This window comes from Empidonax traillii, unplaced genomic scaffold (assembly GCF_003031625.1).
Source record: "Empidonax traillii isolate 1590-97213 ecotype Southwest subspecies unplaced genomic scaffold, ASM303162v1 scaffold162:size863265, whole genome shotgun sequence".
In the NCBI taxonomy this organism is placed as follows: domain Eukaryota; kingdom Metazoa; phylum Chordata; class Aves; order Passeriformes; family Tyrannidae; genus Empidonax; species Empidonax traillii.
Genome location: NW_020955355.1, coordinates 245,713 through 263,973, shown reverse-complemented (window position 1 = coordinate 263,973; position 18,261 = coordinate 245,713). Strand labels below are relative to the sequence as shown.

Below are 18,261 nucleotides of genomic sequence, written 5' to 3'. Positions count from 1 at the left end.
AATTTAGGTCTGTCTTTGTTTAACAGGCATCTATAGCCTGGCGTCTTACTTGTGGTAAAGAAGACCTTTTACCATCTCTTTTTGATAGAGTATTTATAAAACATTCTTTTGGCTTTGGTCCACTTACTGAGGTGGAAATTACAAAAAGCAGGATGGATTAAATGCAGTGCGCTATGTTTGGCAGTCACTGGGAATAAGTATGCAATAGAATCGCTTTTCTTGCTTTTGTTATGGTTTTAGGAGTGTAGTAGCAACAAGAAATGCAGTTATTTGTGGTATTTGTGGTGTTACCTCTGTGGTAAAGAGTGATATTTTGCTTCCTGCTTGTGTTTCTTAAGCTTTAAAGCCTGGCTTTTGTAGTCTCCCAGACTGCCAGTGCTACAGGTAAAACTAGTTCAAAGCACTTTGTCAGATTTCCTTGATGGAGTAAGTCAAATTGCTAGCAGGATATGTTCACAGTAATGTGCTTAGGTTTCTAATGCTTTGGTTTTCTCTCAGTTAGTTACGTTTTTGGTTTGAATCATATGCCAAAATAAAGACTGGTTTCAGTGAGGAGCGCTCTGCCTTGTGGCACATACACTTAAGAAAGACAACAGCTTTTTTTCAGTTAAGTGGAAAATATTGAGTGTGTATGCCAACGTTCTACTCCTAAAGGTACAAATGAACCAGATTGATTTGCCAAAGCATAAGGTTCAGAATGGAATTACAGCAATAGTACTCTTGATAGCCAAAGTCTGGACTTTATATACAAAGGAATCTTTTCCACTTCATTGCTTCTAAGCTGCTTTTTAAAGCAAGTTTAAATTTTAGTTTAGACCACATCTTCTCAAATAATTTAACTGGTACTACCACTGCAAGACGCTCCCCACAAAAAATACTTGCGGTACTGTGTAGGGATCGTTGAGGAACACTCTGACTTCAGACTGACTTCGCTTGTCTTTCACCTGGTTGCTGTTCACCCTGAACGGGTTGCTGTGTTGCCATGTTGGAAAGGACTGCGCAAGGATGAGAATACACAGTTGGGAGGCTGAAGGGAATTGGGCCCTTGAAAACTCTGGCCTCACATTAAAGGCTCATCTGAGAATCATCTGGTTCTCTTTTGGTAACTACCAAAGCAGCAGTTCTTGGTTGTTATTCAGAAATACTGAGAAATGTCAAAAAAAGATTATTGCTCATCTTGTAGTTTACAAGCTACTTGAATAGCTCTAGGTTACCTGATTTTAAGGAAAGAGTAGCTCAGGTGGTAAACTCAGTATGAATTTTTATTAGTTTTTGTTGTATGGATCCATTTGGCTTTAAGGCTATGTCCACCCTACCGCAGCAAACTGCGTAGACAAAGTAAAATCAAGATTTTAATGTGCTTCCCTCCTCCCCAAACTGTATTTGAACAGTTGTCTTGGCATGAGGAGAAGGTCAGCTCAGTACAGCACATGTATTTGCCCAATATGTTTGAATACATTACCCTAAAGTTTGTTATTTTTTTTTTATTGGCTTTTTTCCTCTCCTGCTGAAAATTGCACTTCTGATGTGGGAACGTGAGCTGCTTTTTCTCAACCCGCCTTCTCCACCCTCCTCATCCTACAAAACACAAATTGTTGCTGGTCACTGCTTTGTATCCACATAACTTTTTTGACCTCAAAGGTTTTCAGTTAAGGGAGTAAACATCTGTTTTCAGACAAAGGTCCAGGAGATGCATACTGTAAGTTAAAAACCACTGTCTTAGAAGAATGTACTTACTTAAAGAGGCTAGAAAAGATTAAGCAGGGGGTTTAATTTGCAGCAGTTATTTTGAACTGATCTTTCCTGGAGTGCAGTGTGCTCTTCACCTGTGGCAGTTTTGCTCTGACTGCTTCAGGACAGCGCGGGCGGCTGGGTCCTGACTGGGTGCTGCTGCTGTCTCCTTGTTCAGCTGTGTGTTCTTGGTTGAAGTGGCTCTTGCAAACAGCTCACAGCTCAGTGTAATGCTTGGAAGCAGTGGGAGCATGAGGCTGGGGAAAGTAAACAGACTGACAGAGTCTGGTGTTTCCCACAGTTAAATGAGACCGCACCTTTAGTCTGTGTTAGCGATTGCCACGCAGGCATCTGGCTGCAGATGGAGGGGCAGCTTTGTTATCTGGGTAGAAGGATCTAACTTCAGGCCCCTGTCAAGAAGCGTTGCTCACCAGGCCTGCTTTTCTGCATTCTGAGTGAGATAGCTGGTGGGAAAAGAAATATTTCCATTGGTAGAATTGTGTTTTGCCAACTTACTACCCTCTAATAGGTCGTTTTGTAGACTTAGCAGTGTTAGCATAAGGGGAGCTGAAAGAGCACATGACAGTGAACGGATCCACCCTGGTAGCAGCTGTCACATTGGCACAGCGATGTCATAAAACATGCTGTAAGTTACCTGTGCAAGGAATTAATGGATCTACTAGTACATCTACATGGTGTCTTGGCTTTGGTTGCAAAGCCCATAAAGAAGCTGCTGTAACTACTGTGCCTGTGCTCCTGTACCCTCTGTAGTTTGCTGATTTGTGTTGTACCAGTTACAGTTGCATACTGTAGGACTGCTCTGTATTCCAAATAACTGAAATTATGAAAGTAGTCCACTTAATACTTTTATTTTCAAGTTCCTTTTTTTTTAACCCAGATGGTTTTCATGAGGCAATTTGTAATGTGGTCCTACACAGGCTGCCATCTGCAGAACAGAGCATCAGATGAGAACAGGAAGAACCGATCTGTGAAAGGTGGGCAGGAACTTCTGCAACCAGCTTCTTTGTTGGCAGTCAAGAAACTACATCTTCACCATGTAGCATTTATTCCTGACAAACTTCTCCATGTAGACAAACTTATGGTATTTAAACGGTACTAAATGTGCTGACATTTACAGCCCTATGAGTAGGAGTGCTGTGGTGGAAAATTATTCGAAGGTGAAGGGAAGGGCTAGCATAGCCTTTGCTGGATAAGAAGCTACATGATCTGCAACAGCAGAAGGAAGCTGAAATCACATGACTCTACAGACACTGGGAAAAGAAGTGTTTTCAGTATTAAGAGAATGGTTATTTCAGCTCTGTCATCTATATTTTGTTTCTTCAATTTTTTTCTAACATGCTTTTGTCATTTTCCTTGGCAATCTCTTTATCTTGCCAACCATGAACGTATGCTGTAGGCATACATGCTTCTAATAGATGTGCAAATACATTTACTTCTCAGATTGCTGATCTCTGACCCAAAGCAGAAAAGCAAGGAAGGCAGAGAGATTTTTGGCTTGTCTCTGTTGCTTTAGTTTGCCTGGTTTTCCTGCCTCATTTCGGTCTGAGGTAGCTTTTTGGATGGCTGTGTAATTGCTAGCATTGTTATCTGTCTCAATAGCCCTAGTGGTTGCAGTACTTGACCAGAACTCCTTCAGGGTTGCTGTGCTGTCCTAATTTAGATGAAATGTTAGAAGAGTTGAAATGCCTTTTTTTTTTTTTTTAAATTCTTTCTATTCTGTGCAAAAAGGTGGTAATTGCTCTGAAGTCTTTCTTAGTTTGGTGGCAGTGAGTCAGATTCTTAGCTGGTGTGTTTGGCAAAACTCTCTTGAGTAAGTGCAGCAGTGCTATTGTGCTTAGGTTGGGCATGTGTCCCCTTGCTTCTGTTCAGGGCACGGAGCCCTGCTTACTGTTTGAATTGTTTAACCCTCATCAGAGTGGAGTGAAATCTTATTTTCTATCTGATGCAGAGGGATTTGTTTTAGTAGCAAAACACTTACCTGTCCTCTACTGCTGTATGATTTTAAAAAGTTTTAATTTTAGGTATGATGGAAGCAGAACTGATCTTTCTTTAAAAGAACATTTAGAAATAATTTTCATGTTTCCTTCATGCACTGAAGTATTGAAGAACTGGACGTTGTGTAGACTTGTAACTGTCTCCACTATCCTTGTGCTGAGGGACTGTGAAAAATTATGGTAAAGCAGGTGTTTGAAAATGTCCACAATTTGATCCATATTTCTAGTAATTACTCAAGTATGTGTGGTCACCTGAAGCATTTTATCAAAAAGCTGAGAAAGAGTTCTGAGATTAGGGAAACTGAGACTGAAGCAAATAGGAATTTGCAAATATCAGTACTACAAAACTCTTGGTATTACTGATTTGGATGCTTCTGCCATCTCATGAGCATTGGCCTGCATCACCTCAGCAAGGAAGTCAGTGGAGTCATGGGAGATCTACGTGGTCTTTGTGTCTGAGGAGGAAAGGTGAATGCTTTGTTCTTTGGAATGAGGAGGACTAAGGGAGCATAGAGACCAGTGCTGTCTCTTTTAGGGCACTTGCCAGACTCAGGTCATTGAGCCATGGACATAATGCCACTTGAACAGTGGTTTAGTAACTTTTGGTAAGACTTGTACAGCTTTTTCAAAGAAAACCTGCAGATCGAAGTAATAGCATGAGACACAAGGAAACCTTGGTCACTGTTTTTATATGCTAAAAATGATGATTGGCATATTGCTTTAGGCTGGAAAAAATCCGTGTTGTTGTTGCAAACTGCTTTTAAGTGTCTTGGCTTCCTTGAAACAAGCTGTTTGAGGAAAGAGTGCTACAGAGTTAACATGCTGTTTTAACCACACACAGCTGTGGAGCAGGTTTTGAGCCCAGCGTGATGACTGAACATTGGACTGTTTTTCCTTCAAAATTTTGCCACTGTTAGAACGCTTTAGAAAACTATTTTATTTGAAATTTGCGCACACTACATCTAAGAAAAAACAACCTATGTAGAAGCATCCTGGGGTAAAACACTGCTTAGGGTAGGTATTATGCCTTTGCTGTATTTTTCCTTTCTTGTTCTCCTATTTTTGTCTCTCCAAAAATCTATCATTATGGAAAGACATAGTTAAAACTTGGCTCAGCCCCATCTATCCTGTAACACTGAATTGTTCTTAAGGCAAACTGATTTAATTGTATTCCAACTGCTTCCTTTTTGCATTGTTTGTTCCTATTAGGTAAATGGTCCCGGTGGGGATAGTATCTTCAATACTTGTATGGTCCAAAGTGTTGTATTTCAGTCTGATTCTGTTAGCATTATGTTGTGCTAGAGCAGAAAGACAATGGTGTGCATTGGGGTTTTTTTGTAACGTAACCAAAGTTTTCATTAGAGTTATTTTGGTCTTGGACATAAAGGAACTCTCCCTGTCCATGCCCTGAACATGACCATGTTAAAAGAACAAATTGATGCTGAATGCGGACGGCACCAGTGTCCTGGAGCTGTGCTGTAAGAGCGTCTGGGAATAATTATGTAGAAATGCTGGGGTTAGGAAGCCGTTTTTCTGAACAAACTTCTTTTTTCCTTGATCAGTATCAATGGCTTTGAACCACAGGGAATGGTTCCAGGAATTGTCCTGCAATAATCGTGCTTTGAAAAACTGCTTTTAAATTTGCATTGCAACTGCAGGGCTCTAAACTGAGAGATCAAAACTGAAGCTGTCTTTTGAGTCCTTACAATTTTTTTTCTGTTAAATGGCTGCATGTCACTCCTGGTTATCAATCTCTTCTATGAGAAAACATCCTTCATGTTTAACTGAAGAGTTCGCAGGAACCTCTCCAGATCACTTGTCACACTGAGGGGAGCCCTGCCTTGCACAGGCAGGCTGCTGCTGTAAAACGAAGTCATCCCTTACAGCCCTGTCCTCTCCCACTCAGGTCTCTTTTATAAAAGGGTTTGGAAAACCTTCCTCCGTCTTGCCTGGCCCTGTTTCCGAAGGGAGTTGTCTGTAAGCGGGGCAGGGCCTCGGGCCTTATCTCTGTTGTCAGAGCTGCCTGCCTGGTAGGTGGCAGCGGGGCAACGCTTTTCGAATGAGACTTTCCTGTGTCGAGGGAGGCCCTTGTTTTTTGTTTTAACAGCTTCCTATTGTTTGAAACAGCAGGTTGTCTCCTCCCACGCTATTCTAGCTCTTTCCTCCTCCCTTAAATAATTTTTCCGTGCAAGTATTACTCAGAGCAGTTACTCTAGCAGTGAGTGCTCTGAGAGTTTTCCCAGCTCACTCTGATATCCAGCTTTTGTTGCAATACCGGTGTGGAGTTCACACAGTAAACAGAAAGTGTTTTCTGAAGGTAGGTCTTTCTGATTTTTAAATCTGTTGTTTTAATTCAGTGTCACCACTGCTGTGATGTGACTTTTTTTTAAATTGAATCCAAGTTGTCATAGGAATACTCTCCGATATATGGTATTGAAAGGTAGAAATTTCTGCTTTTCAGTGTGGCTTGCCTTTTTTTCTAAGATGAAAAGAAGGAGTATTGCTTCAGTTTGTTAATCGTTTTCTTTTCAATGTTCCAGTCCTGCTGTTAAGTGGTGTTTCATATGTGCTCATTTTATTTATGATGTTCTGCCTCTGTGCAGAGGCCCTTTCTAAGCCATAAACTGCCTCTGATCCACCATACCATAGGTTCTTCTATCTAACAGTATCTGTGATAAATTTGAAGATAAAGCGAGTCATAATCTCTTCTCACCTTAATGATTGTCACAGCTGGAAGGGATGTTGGCAGTTCATTTTGAGTCCCACATACTTTACAGTGTGAGTATTACCTAGTCAGAGCTCTCTAGACTGCTTTTTTGGTAAGTTAGATGTGGTTTTCCTTCCCTCTATTCACTGAATTCTGTGTTAGAAAGTTGATAGTGAAATGAGATACTAAATGTAGATAGAGCTTTTCTGTTATTTTAATGTTTTGATTTATAAAAGTCAACTTGCTTTAGCTGGTTTCCCAATCCTCTGCCTTCTGTAAAGTGTCTTGTTTCTAAAATTAGTTATTATTTTGTGATTGTTGGAAGTCTGTCACTATATTCCATACTTTTCACTGCTTCAGCATAGCAAGAAGTACATCTTTATTTAAATTTATAGATTTGGAAAAAAACCCCTAAACTTCACACTGTTTTAATACATTTGGTGACACTAAGCAGAGGTTTTAGTTCCACAAAATGATAAATCTGATTCTAGAGTTGTCATCAGAGGAGGTGAGGGGGGACTAATATATGTATGTGTTCACTAATCATCATTCAGTATAATAAACATTCTGCCCGTTCAAATGCATTCCAGATTTTTTTAAGGAATAAAATCTCATCTTAAAATAGACCAGGATTACAAAGATATTGATCGTAGTCTGCAGAGGCAAGGTTTATCTGTTCCATAGCTGGAAGTCCCACTCTCCTTGCCCTAACTTCTTGATAATCTGATTTAGGTTACTAACCCAGTAGCAAATAAAGTAAGCCCCTCTTTTCCCCTCTTGCCATTCTTCCAAAAGTGTTAATTCTGTGGGCTGAATTTGCTTCTGTGAGCTTAAGTGTGAACTGCCCTCCCCAGAGCACTGGAATGGAGGGAGAAGTGCCCTCTTCACTACACTGGTGGCCCTGAAGTTTTGGCTTCTTTTGGTTATTTAATAGGGTTACTCTCAGACATGTCCTGTCTGAGATGACATGTCCCTTATGTCCTTCTTCTAGTACATTTGAACTTTCTGGAGTTAGAGAAGCCTCAGGCTTCTTTTTTAATTTTTTTTTTTTTTACCTGGCATTTAAAAAAACCCTTGGGTTTTTTTTGACAGAGAAGTGTTGCAGTGGTCACACAGGAGTTTTCTGAAATTGTTAGTTTCTAATGCAGTTATGCCCATAGGCATAACTTGCCACAGCGGTTTAGGAGTTTTAGGTGTCTTATAAACCCGAACAGGATAATTCCAGGTTAAAGAGTTCTCTGTTTAAGGCCAGAGAAACATGACAAACAGCCTGAGGAGCGAAGGAAGCAGACTGTGGTGGCTGTCAGGATGAACAATGGTTTTGGCACACCTGCTGCTTTGCTGCTGAGCTTCTCCGTGCTTGGCAGGAAAGGAGTGATTTGGAGGATAACCAGATAGTTTTGTAGATGGTTTTGGTATGTTTCCATCTTCTCTGAGGGAGAGAAAACAGAAGCACTTGCTTTATAATGTAACTAATGGCTGGTGAAGGCTGGCACCATCAGCTTTTGGGGAAGGATTTAATAATGCACTTACAAATGGGAAAGTCAGTATTATGCTAGACTTGAGGGCCCTTGGAAGGGGATGTAGGGAGACTGACATTCCATGGGAAGGGGGAATAGTGGGATATAGTCAAAGCAATGTGTTAGAGAAATTTATGCTCAGACTGCCCTTCTGAATAATTATAATCAAAAAGCAAAATGAAGAGAGCTGGAACAAATGCATTACGAAGAAGGTTTTGCAATTCCACAGTTTTTGATTCTACCAGGAGCCAACTGATGTTAATCAATTGCTGTTTCTCTTAGGAGTTTTCATAGATATAAGATGTGAGACCAGATTACTTCTTCCAAAGAATAGTATGTTACAACCGTGTCATTTCATCCATTTTCCAGTTGTGTCTTTTCAGGTTCTGATTTTTTGCATCATAATAATAGTCTTTTTAACCAGTGTGGAATTCCATGCCTATTAATACAGATTTTATCTGAATCTTCTCACGTACTTGATTTCAAAAGAGGTTGTGAGTTACTATTGCTGCCCTAAATTGTTGAGTATCTGGGTCACCAGGGTATGTTGGAATTGGAAAAGTTAGGTGAACTGGGAAAAAATGAACATGCTAAAAAGCCAGAAAAACTTCCTTCTAGTCTAGCAAAGAAAATATATATAACACCACACGTTTTGGCTCAAGCTCAGAGTAGTTTAGCTTCAAATGGAGTGACTTCAGTTCCGCTTGACTAGAAATGTAACATTTTTCCAGATCAACCACTTAGTTGCACGTGTGCACACACATACATGTATGATTTATTTCATTTTCCTAATCACAGAGGAAGGATGCACAGACTCTTAATCTGGATAAAATATTCTTATTTTTTCCTGTTTCCCTTACAGGTGTGTGTGTAAGGAAGTGTGACTTGTAATGCTGGTTAAGCAGCGGATGGTAATAATAACTATAGTAATGTCTGAATGCTTTCTTCTAGTATTGAAGGAAAATTTTGTAAATGATTTCTCATCAAAGCATTTATCACAGTGTAATGATGTGACTGAAAATATCATTGGGGTGTGGTAACTCTTCTTGAAAACGATAGCTGTCACAGGTGTTGCTTTCTCAGATGTCAGGTGATTGTTCCTTGAAGCCTGGTTATTCTGAGGGAGAGGACTTTAAACAGGACAGTGTTTGCTTTTGTCCTTTTATTGCCTTGTGGTGTTCTGCCTCTGCGTTTTTGCACCAAGTTGCTAATGCAACAGTTGCATCTCTTCAGTGCTTCTAGTGTTGCCAACCTATTGTCTAGGGAATTCTGGGGAAAACAAGTTCTATTGTACAGCATTACAATGGTTGTAGATGCGAGCTTGGAGCAATATCAGCATGTCTTGCACTAACAGGATTTGGCAAGACAAGGTGTGGGCAACATGTGGCATGTGACTGCTGTTGAAGTGGAAGTTGAAGACTGCCCTGTGACCAGCTCTAGGAGATCCTGGTGTGGGGGGTGACTTTGTAATCTGTACTGGAGTCCGTAGGCAGAAACAAGCCTTAGAGACCATTTTGCATTGCTGTAACAGGATTTGGAGTCCTCCACAGGGTTTGAGGTGGACATGTCTAGCCCTTCTCCTGTGATGAGTTCCTAGAAGAGTGAAAGGATTTTAACATCACACAAGCCAAATTTTATTTAAATGATACTAGAATTTTTTTTTTAAAAGAGAAGATTGAAAAAACCCTAGGGAAAACAAAATGGAACCAAGCTTGTGTGCAACTTTCCTGTTACCACCTATGTCTCAGCTTCCCAGTCAGTCAGTCACTGATTGACCCCAGATGTCTTACCAGACATTTTGTACCATGTCTGAGATCAGCCATACCCTGCAGTCCCTGGAACCCTCATCTTTGAACACCCTTGGTGTCTCCCCAAGAGGGAGGATGGGGCCAGGATGGGGCCATACCTGTGCCCCCAGGGGTGATGTGTGGCACAACCACACTCCTAGGAATCGTACACATAATTAGAAGCTAGAGACCAAATACTTATATAAACAGTATCATCCTGAGACCCAGTTACTTTCCCATTCCCTGCTGCGTGTGATGGAGCAGAAGAACCCCTAGAGCTGCAGTTGTCTCTTGCCTGAGACCTTTCCCCAAAACTTCTCAGTACTCCAGCCCTGTTCCCTGAGGCACTTTGCTTTAGGGGTGACACACATCATTGTAAGCTGGGCATTTTTCTCTTCAGGGAAGAAAGGTGAACTGAGTTCACAGAATAGAACATATGAGTTTAGGATGGTGTGCTTTTTACATTTCGTGTGTTCTGTGCTGGACTAAGCCAGGAGGAGCTGTGTGATCCTTTGTGTATGTGGTTTCTGCCAGGCACATGTGTTTAGTTTCACAAGTGATTTTAGCCATCAGTGCAGGGTAAGATTTTGGGAGAGTAACTGAAGTAGCTGCTTTCTTTTGTGTAGAGCTCTGACCCACAGCAGCATTGAAACTGAAAGGAATTAAACAAAATCTCTGAAGTAAGCATCCTTTTATTTACAGGCTGAAATCCTATTGTGATGTTGAGCTGGACTGCAGTTTTCAGTAGCTACTCTTTCAGTGTTGAATTTAGTGGCTTTAACATTTGTTGTTGTTTGCAGTGCTCTCAGGCCAGGCCTTGTTTTTGTATATGGGGGCATGTGTACATACCCTTAAATTTATTCCTTTTCATTCTGTTTTAGAAGAACAACAGCAAAAATTTCTGAGGGGTGTTTCCGTTTCCATATGTACCGGTTTGTTAAATGTATTATAACTTCCATGAGCACCTTCATAATTCTGTTTTAGTTTCATCTTTAACAGGCTTCTTCCAGTTGCAAAAAAACCTCTTGCGACTTACCTTTCCATGATCTTTTTTTGGTGATGAGCAACCCGCAAGGTATGCGGAAGGACTCCTTCCAGGATATATATCTCTTCTTGAGTGCTTCGTGGTTTGTTTTTTTTTTGGGGGGGGTGGGGTGGGGTGGGGTGGTGGTGTTTGTTTTGGTTTGGTTTTTTTGGGGAGCTTCTGGTGCCACTCAGTAGGGTCGTTCTCTCGCCAGGCAGAGAAAAAATAAATCAAAGCTGTTGACATCATTCTTTCTGTTACCCCAACACCCAACTGGTCTGTTCAGCTTGTATTATACTTCATTTGCACAGCTTCTGCTTCTGTGACCCATTAGGACAGAGCCTGCCTGTGCTTAACAAGAGTCTCTTTCATGCTTTGTGGATCTCTCCAGGCCACAGCAGGACACAAAATAATCCCTTTTGCATTTGGTAGTTTCACGGTACTTTTCTGGTGAAGATGAAATAACCTTTCTGAATGAAAACAATAACATCCTCTCCATAAACCTGGTTTTAATACAAGGTAATTGTATCATTGTTTCTGCTTTTTATAAAATGAATGGCATTTTGTTTGGCGTTGCTTTTTGGGTTGGTTTTGTTTGGTTTTTTTTTTCCCCCTCAGCAAATTCCTTACAGATTGTAATACCTTAAAATCTTGGGAAGAGTTTTATAAGCTTTTTTAATCAGTATGGAAGTAGTTTCTTATGGTAGCATCTAGTAAGACTTAGAGAACCAGTCTCTTTGAATCATAATTTAGAAATTTGAGTTCAGACTTTGAATTCAAAGAGGCCAGAGTTTTGTGAAAATTAGTGTGCAAATCTCGTGGTTTCACCTTACTGTTAGTTCTAACATAAAACGAAAGATCTGTATTTCAGAAAACTTGTTTATACAATCTGGTTTGCACATGTGTAGTTTCTGTCGGTGTATAGTATGTGTATTCGTTAATATTTGAGTTTCTGAAATGTGTTTGAATATACTGTGTATGATAGTGAAGGTATCTTTTGACTGTTTTAGCCGTTTACTCCAACTTTCACTTGGTGAAATTGGTTAGACTTGAAGTCTTTTTTTACAACTGCGTGATTAACAGATATCAGGGTGGTTTTGTTCTCCAAAACATTTGTTCTAGTACATCTTTCAGAAGATGTCTTATATCAGAAGAATTTAAGCAGTTTTTCCATTTGTAAGGGGCTTCTCAATGAAAGTAAAATTTCAGGTAATGGAGTTAGCTGCACATCCTGTTATACAAGGGCTCCTTTCCTGTGTTTGCAGGAATCATTATGTGACCTTGCCTGTATCTGATGATTAGCTGCAAGTTCAGGACTGTTGTGAGTTCAGTTGTCATTACCCTCTTCCCTAAAACACACAGGGCCCTGTAAATGGCTCTTTGCTTCATGAGACCATGTGATGGAATGGGTCTGCAGCTGGGGAGAGGCACAGTATGTCCATGGCTGTTGGCTCAGCCAGCAGGGGACCAGCTGACCAGGTCAGGTCTTGAGGTGCAGGAACCACAGGGATGCTGTGGCAGTGTATGACAAACACTTTATTTGCTAGTTTGGGATGTAAAATTTTGAAGTTTGGTCATGTCTATTTGCTCCCTATTTAGAAAAGGACAAGACCCAGCTCAACAACTTGCAGAGAGAGGCTTTTCCTGTATAATTTCCCTAAATGCTTCAGTTGGATGTTTTCTTCTGCTGGTCTCCTGGTTGTACAGAAAACAAGAAATCAGACTTCGAGTTCTGCTCCCCCTGCTTGTCTGATCCTGACTGTTGGTGGGCTGTATGGTGTCATGCTATGTTTCCCCCAGCCTGTTTGTTTGTTTTACTCCTTCCATATGCTGTTAACTGCTGTTGGATATGGGATGTTTTGATTCAGTAAGCTTTTTCTTATGGTATGTGGAAATATTTTTCCTACTAAGGTTCGGAAGCCTTCTGTGGGTTTTATGGCAAAATGCTTCTGTATACTAAGCCAAATGAAGCAAAAATGAGTTTCCCTGTTCCTATTAGTTAAACTTATTCCTCTAAAACTACATAGTAATGATCTTAAACTCAGCTTATGTGTGCTTGTGCACACTCGTGATTCTACTGAAGTGTTATTTATAACCATACAGCACAGATGATTGCTTAAAAAAAGAGGAATAATCAGCATGTTGTGGATGCTGGGTGCATGCTTTTATATTTTTCTGTGAAGTATGAATCTATGTAATGTTCTGCAGTGCAGCAGTGCTCCTTCTGCTTGTCAGTTTTAGCAAAACAGGAAAAAAAATTATGTAAGCATCCAATACTGGGACCCAGCATAAGCACCATAAACTGCTGCTCACTCTTTCTTGACTCTCTGTTTATATGAGTTCCTCTGAACTGCTTTAGTTTTGCAACTTGGTATGTTAATGTCTGTCAAGAATATGAGAGTTGCAAACCATCTTGATATGTGGTAACGGTGGTATAGATAAAACACAAAATACAGTGAATTAATAGTTTGAGAATAATCTAGAACTATTCTTTTAAGATCAAATACTATACAGAGCTAAGAGAAAAGAGGGAGGGAATAAATGCTTTTATGGAACTAACAAATACATTATCTGACCCCAGCTGTTGATCACAAGCAAGGTGGGAATTGGTTGCCCACCCTTTGGGGAGGTTTTCAGTAGGCAGTGGTATCAGAAAGTCTGTTAAATGCACATGTTCAAGAAACTGATTTCTGCTCTGGGTGTCACCTTTCCCTTCAGCACTACCTGGACACAACAGTGCATTGCAGTATTTGAGATTCTTAACATGTCAATGGAAAGACCTATTTTTCCCACCCCAAACCTGTCCATCTATTTTGTCAAAGTCTATTGCTATTGTCAGTGTGTTGCTGCCTTTGCTCAATCTACGTTGTTTCCTTTGAAATCAAAGGCCTAATGGTGCTGGACTTCTTCTGTTTGTTGGTTGTCTTGCAAAATCCATTTCTTGTTTACTCATGGTTGTTATTCTATATGTATGTTTGTGTATTAACACATTCAGTTGTTCCAAACTTCACTGAAATCAAGGTGTAATAAATAGAGTTTAATGAAACAGGAGTTTGTGGTGCTGTAATGTAAAGAGTATAATTTGGGAGTGGATAGCTACTGATTTCTGTTATAAGCTAGGAATGGGGTGTAAAGATTGACAGGAGAACTCATAGTCGTAACAAGGTTACAGTTACAGAAGAGGAAGAATTTTTCTGTTTAGCAGTGAAAATCTGCAAGGTCAGGAAAAGAATGGCAGCAGGATTTAGGATTTAAAAAGTTATCAGTTATTAAGCCATATGTTGTTGAATACTACTGAGTGCTTAAAGCTTCTAGGAACTCTTTTGTCATTGTTGGGCTGGAATTTACAAGCCAAAGTGGAAAACTCTTTATTTTCTTGTGTCAGTGGTATTATTGGAAGAGATGAGAATATTTTTTTGTTAATAATGTGCCATAGGATAAAGGACCTTGAAATCTTTTTGCAGTAGCTCATGGCTGTACAATACAGAGTTTTGCAGTCAAAATGTTTATATCTGGAGACTGAATCCAATACTGAATTCATCTTGCAGCTCGCCTTTGGAAAGCCAAGGTGAAGTTTGAAAAGGGAGTAACTGGCAGCTGAGTGTTCTCTAGAATCAAACCAGAACCTTCCATTTCACCATATGGCTGACAGCTGCCCTGTTCCTATTTGTCATGATTTTCTGTGTTATGCAGGATTGATTGGTGATGTTTAACTGCTTTTGAACACTTGCATAACATTTGAAGCTGCCGGTTTTTTTCCCATTTATCTAAACTCCACAAGTTCCATGTGGAGTGGGATGAGAAGCTGGCTTCAACTCCCCTTCCTGCTTGTGAAATGTCTAGCACCAGGTCTAAGGGAGCATAGGGTGTTTTTTAAATACAGGCTTGGGAGAATAGACCTCCATTTCATGTAGAAAGTAATACAAAACCTGAGGATAAGCACTTTGGAAATCCAGGTGTGTTAAAATGCAGCTTTTATTATCATGTGCAGCAGTCTTAAAAGAGCTGGACAACTGTGAAGGGGAAATCTGAAGGGTGTGCAGATTGTTTTGAAAGAGTTTGAATTTCCTTAAGACTGGGCACACTTTCTTAATTTTACATAAATTCTTTCCTTCTTCAACTGTCAGAGAAAAGTTGCAGAGATAGCAGAGCTGGGTAATATAAAGGGGGACTGCTGCTTCCAAAGGTTTTCAGAAGTAGACTGTGGGTTTGTGTGCCTCCATTCCCTGTAACCTACACAGCAAATGCACGTGCTGAAAGTACTGCGATGGATGAGAGAAGCAGTTATTGATATCATGTTTTTGATCTGAGTAAAAGTTTTATCTGGGGAGTAAAGTCTGTTTTGACAATCAGCCCCACACAAAGTAAATACAAGTGTGACATTTGCATCTCTAGTTCTGGCCTCCACTTTATCATTATTTGTCTTCTGACAGGATCCCTTTATTACTCGATTATCCCACATGGTGATTTTATAAATTACAGTGTCTAAGAAGAGATGCTTTACTCCAGAAGCTTCTAGATCATCTTGCAGGTTAAGTTACTGTTGATCAGAAAAGGCCATAATACTGGCTTTAGATAAGTAGAGCTGTGTGTTTTACCTTTTTATTTATTTATTTATTTATTTATTTATTTATTTATTTATTTGTAATTTGCCTTTGAATAATTGTCCTGCTACATTAGAGCTCTTTACTGGATGGGTGTTAATAGCATTTCTTATTATTTGAAAGCCAGCTGAATACTTTGAGGAGTCTTAACTACTTTATGAAATTCTGCACATGGCTACCCTACTGTCCCAGTAGCTCTGTAGGATAAGTGACAATTCTGAAGAAAAGTCTTACGTGGTTGTAAATCTGCACAGAACACAGGTGTTTATCAGCTGAGGTCCTTCTTTCAGGAAGGGCTGCAGAAGAGACTTTGTAACCTTGGGGGAGAACCTGCAGGCATGTGGGAAGAAGCTCCCTTGAGCTTGAGAGGTAGAAGGTAGAAATTTTCCACCATCACTGAACCTTCTGCAGTTCAAAGCCAATGGCTTTCTGCTGTGGTTATTTTTTTTTTTTTTTTTTTACTGTGAAAGATGCTCTTTAAATAGAGTTGGCTGACTGTCAGGCTTAAAATCAAATGATTCAGATTAGGTAAGTGTTTGCAAGATTTCATTACACTGTTTTAAGAGGCAGTCCACCAGAGTCTTATAAAACCCATGAGCATTTTGGATGAGGAAGTTGGAGAACTGTATCTGCTGTAAAGAGTATTTTCATGCAGTATAAAGCTATACTTGACCCCAGGAGCTTGCAGAGTCTCACTTGGGGATGTTTCTGCAGAATGTGGTCTCTCCGTGCCCCTTGCTGGTCTGAGCACTTAACAGGAACATAGAGTGGGTTTGTTTTCATATTTCATGGTTATTTTTTGGTTTCAAAACTCTGTATAAGAACAGATTCTTTCTTCATAGAATCGTTCAGTTTTTCCTTCCAATCACTGCAGAAGCAGTAAGCTGTCTACAGAAATACCAACATTCCCACTTCAGGCAGATGTATTCCCAAAAGGCAATTTGACCCGTCAGTGTCCTGATTACAGGATAGTCGTTGGTAGACTGAAAAAATACCTTACTAATGACCAAAATCAGATCTTTATTTTGCTAGTTTGCTTGCTGCTCTGTCTACTACTTTCAGTTTTGATTTCCATTATCATTAGTTGATCTCTCAGAAATGACCTTTATTGTGTCCTCTGGGAACGTTTTAGCATTTGATCAGGCTTGCTTTACACCTGCTCTCTGAGGTAGGATTTGGGGAAACTTTTGTTTTTAGTCTTCACTCCAAGATCATTTTGATGGTCTTTACTAGCAACTTTTAGCCAAACATTTGGATAATTATTTTTGCATCAGTTAGGGAGAAGGATTGGTGTATGAAAGAGCATTTATTTTAACCTGCACAAACTCCAAGTATATTTTCTAGCAGGATTCTGTGAAGTTAGCCTAAGGTCTCTAATACTCAAAGCTTTGTTGTAGCTTTACAGCACTTCAGAGACTGGGAATTGTGCAATAGCAGAATAAAAAATAAGGAAGACCAGTAGGAGTCTGTTGTGGGCATGAGTGGCACTGTAAGGTGCTGTCAGTTCCCAGTTCCTGGTTCCACCCAGTAGGGACAAGTAGCAGAGCCAGGTAATTCAGTTACTCTTTTAAGAGGAAGACTGTCAAGCAGATGTAAGCTTGATAGCAAAAGCATTACAGACTCATCCCCGCCCCTTTCTCCCAGCATAGCAATCAAGACAGAAAATGCATACATAAAGCAGAAATCTTTTTTCCTCTGTTGTCCCATTTGTGCTGTCAGAAAAATCTTGGTAATAGAGATGAATGGAAATCTACCCTTTTCTAGGTGTATTTTATCATCTAGGTGTGCAAATAAATCTGTCTAGTATTTCTGGCTAGCTAAGAATCTCAAAAAGAAGAGACATGCTCAAGAGGAGGAAGCCATCCCCTCTTTGGTTGTGCAGCAGCTGACTTTGTGAGCAATGTTTACCTTTGAGGCCACTGCCTTGTTCATTCTTTTCTTCATCCGACCTCATGGTTAGTTGGTATTGGGAACTCTTCCTATCCCTCTATTTTACTTCATCCCCTTCAAGATTGAATTTAAAGTGACTTGCAGAGCAAACTATCTTTTGGGGTGTCTAAACTGTAAATGAAGATCCTAATATTGATAACTCTGCAATTAAATATAATTTAATCCATGCAGAAGTTAGCAAGTACTTTCATCATTGCAGCTGCATGGAGAAAGTATGTTCTCAAGTCTCTAGTTCTAAAAACTTTCCCTCTAGCTGAGAACAGCCATGGGATCAGTCAATGGAATCATTCTTGTGCTTCTTCACTGGAAGAGCCACATTGTCAAAAACCATCTGGGTGAAAATTTTCACCAAACCCCATTGTCTTGGACATGTCTGTCTTTCTTCTTTTTTTTTGTTATGACAAAATATTTAAATAAGGGATTTAAAAGCTATGTCTCAGCATTTAGGCTTTCAGAGATGTTGCAGTATGGGAAGGGACAACTTGCCCTCAATACCATTAATCTACGCTCTACCACCAGAAGAGGTGGTAGGATATTGGGGATGAGGAATCTCTTCTCTAAAACCACACACATTCATACACTGAAGCACTTACTTTGCTTAGTGTTTTGAAAGTTTCTTTAGAAATATAAGTAATGAACAGTAAATGCTACACTTATACTTTTATTTCATAGTGTGATAACTACTTAATTGGTGGTTTCAGCTATACCTAGTGCTAAATGGAAGCATCTCCTTTCCTAAACAAGTTGTTCTAATTCAGCCACGTACCTGGAAATGGGGGTTCAAGCAATAGCCTAAAACGTTTAAAGAGACATGAAACTGCAGTAGGAGAGGGGTGTTACATTTCCTTCCCTCTCTTCAAATGAACTGTGGTAATGGGACCTTGCCAGTGAACAGAGGATGCAAGTTGAGATGTTATGTTTCT

At 40.0% G+C, this 18,261-nt stretch overlaps 1 protein-coding gene across 7 annotated transcripts in view; it reads left to right on the top strand.

The window, feature by feature from the left end:
• Positions 1-18,261, top strand: part of USP54 (ubiquitin specific peptidase 54) — a 97,233-nt gene that overhangs the window by 25,394 nt on the left and 53,578 nt on the right. Inside the window, exon 1 of one of the 7 annotated variants that reach the window (XM_027885126.1) lies at positions 5,951-6,063. The exons of the other annotated variants lie outside the window; for them this stretch is intronic. The gene's annotated coding sequence lies outside the window, so the exon portion shown is untranslated. Of the gene's footprint in view, positions 1-5,950; positions 6,064-18,261 lie in introns of those variants that run through there. 7 annotated transcript variants of the gene reach the window in all.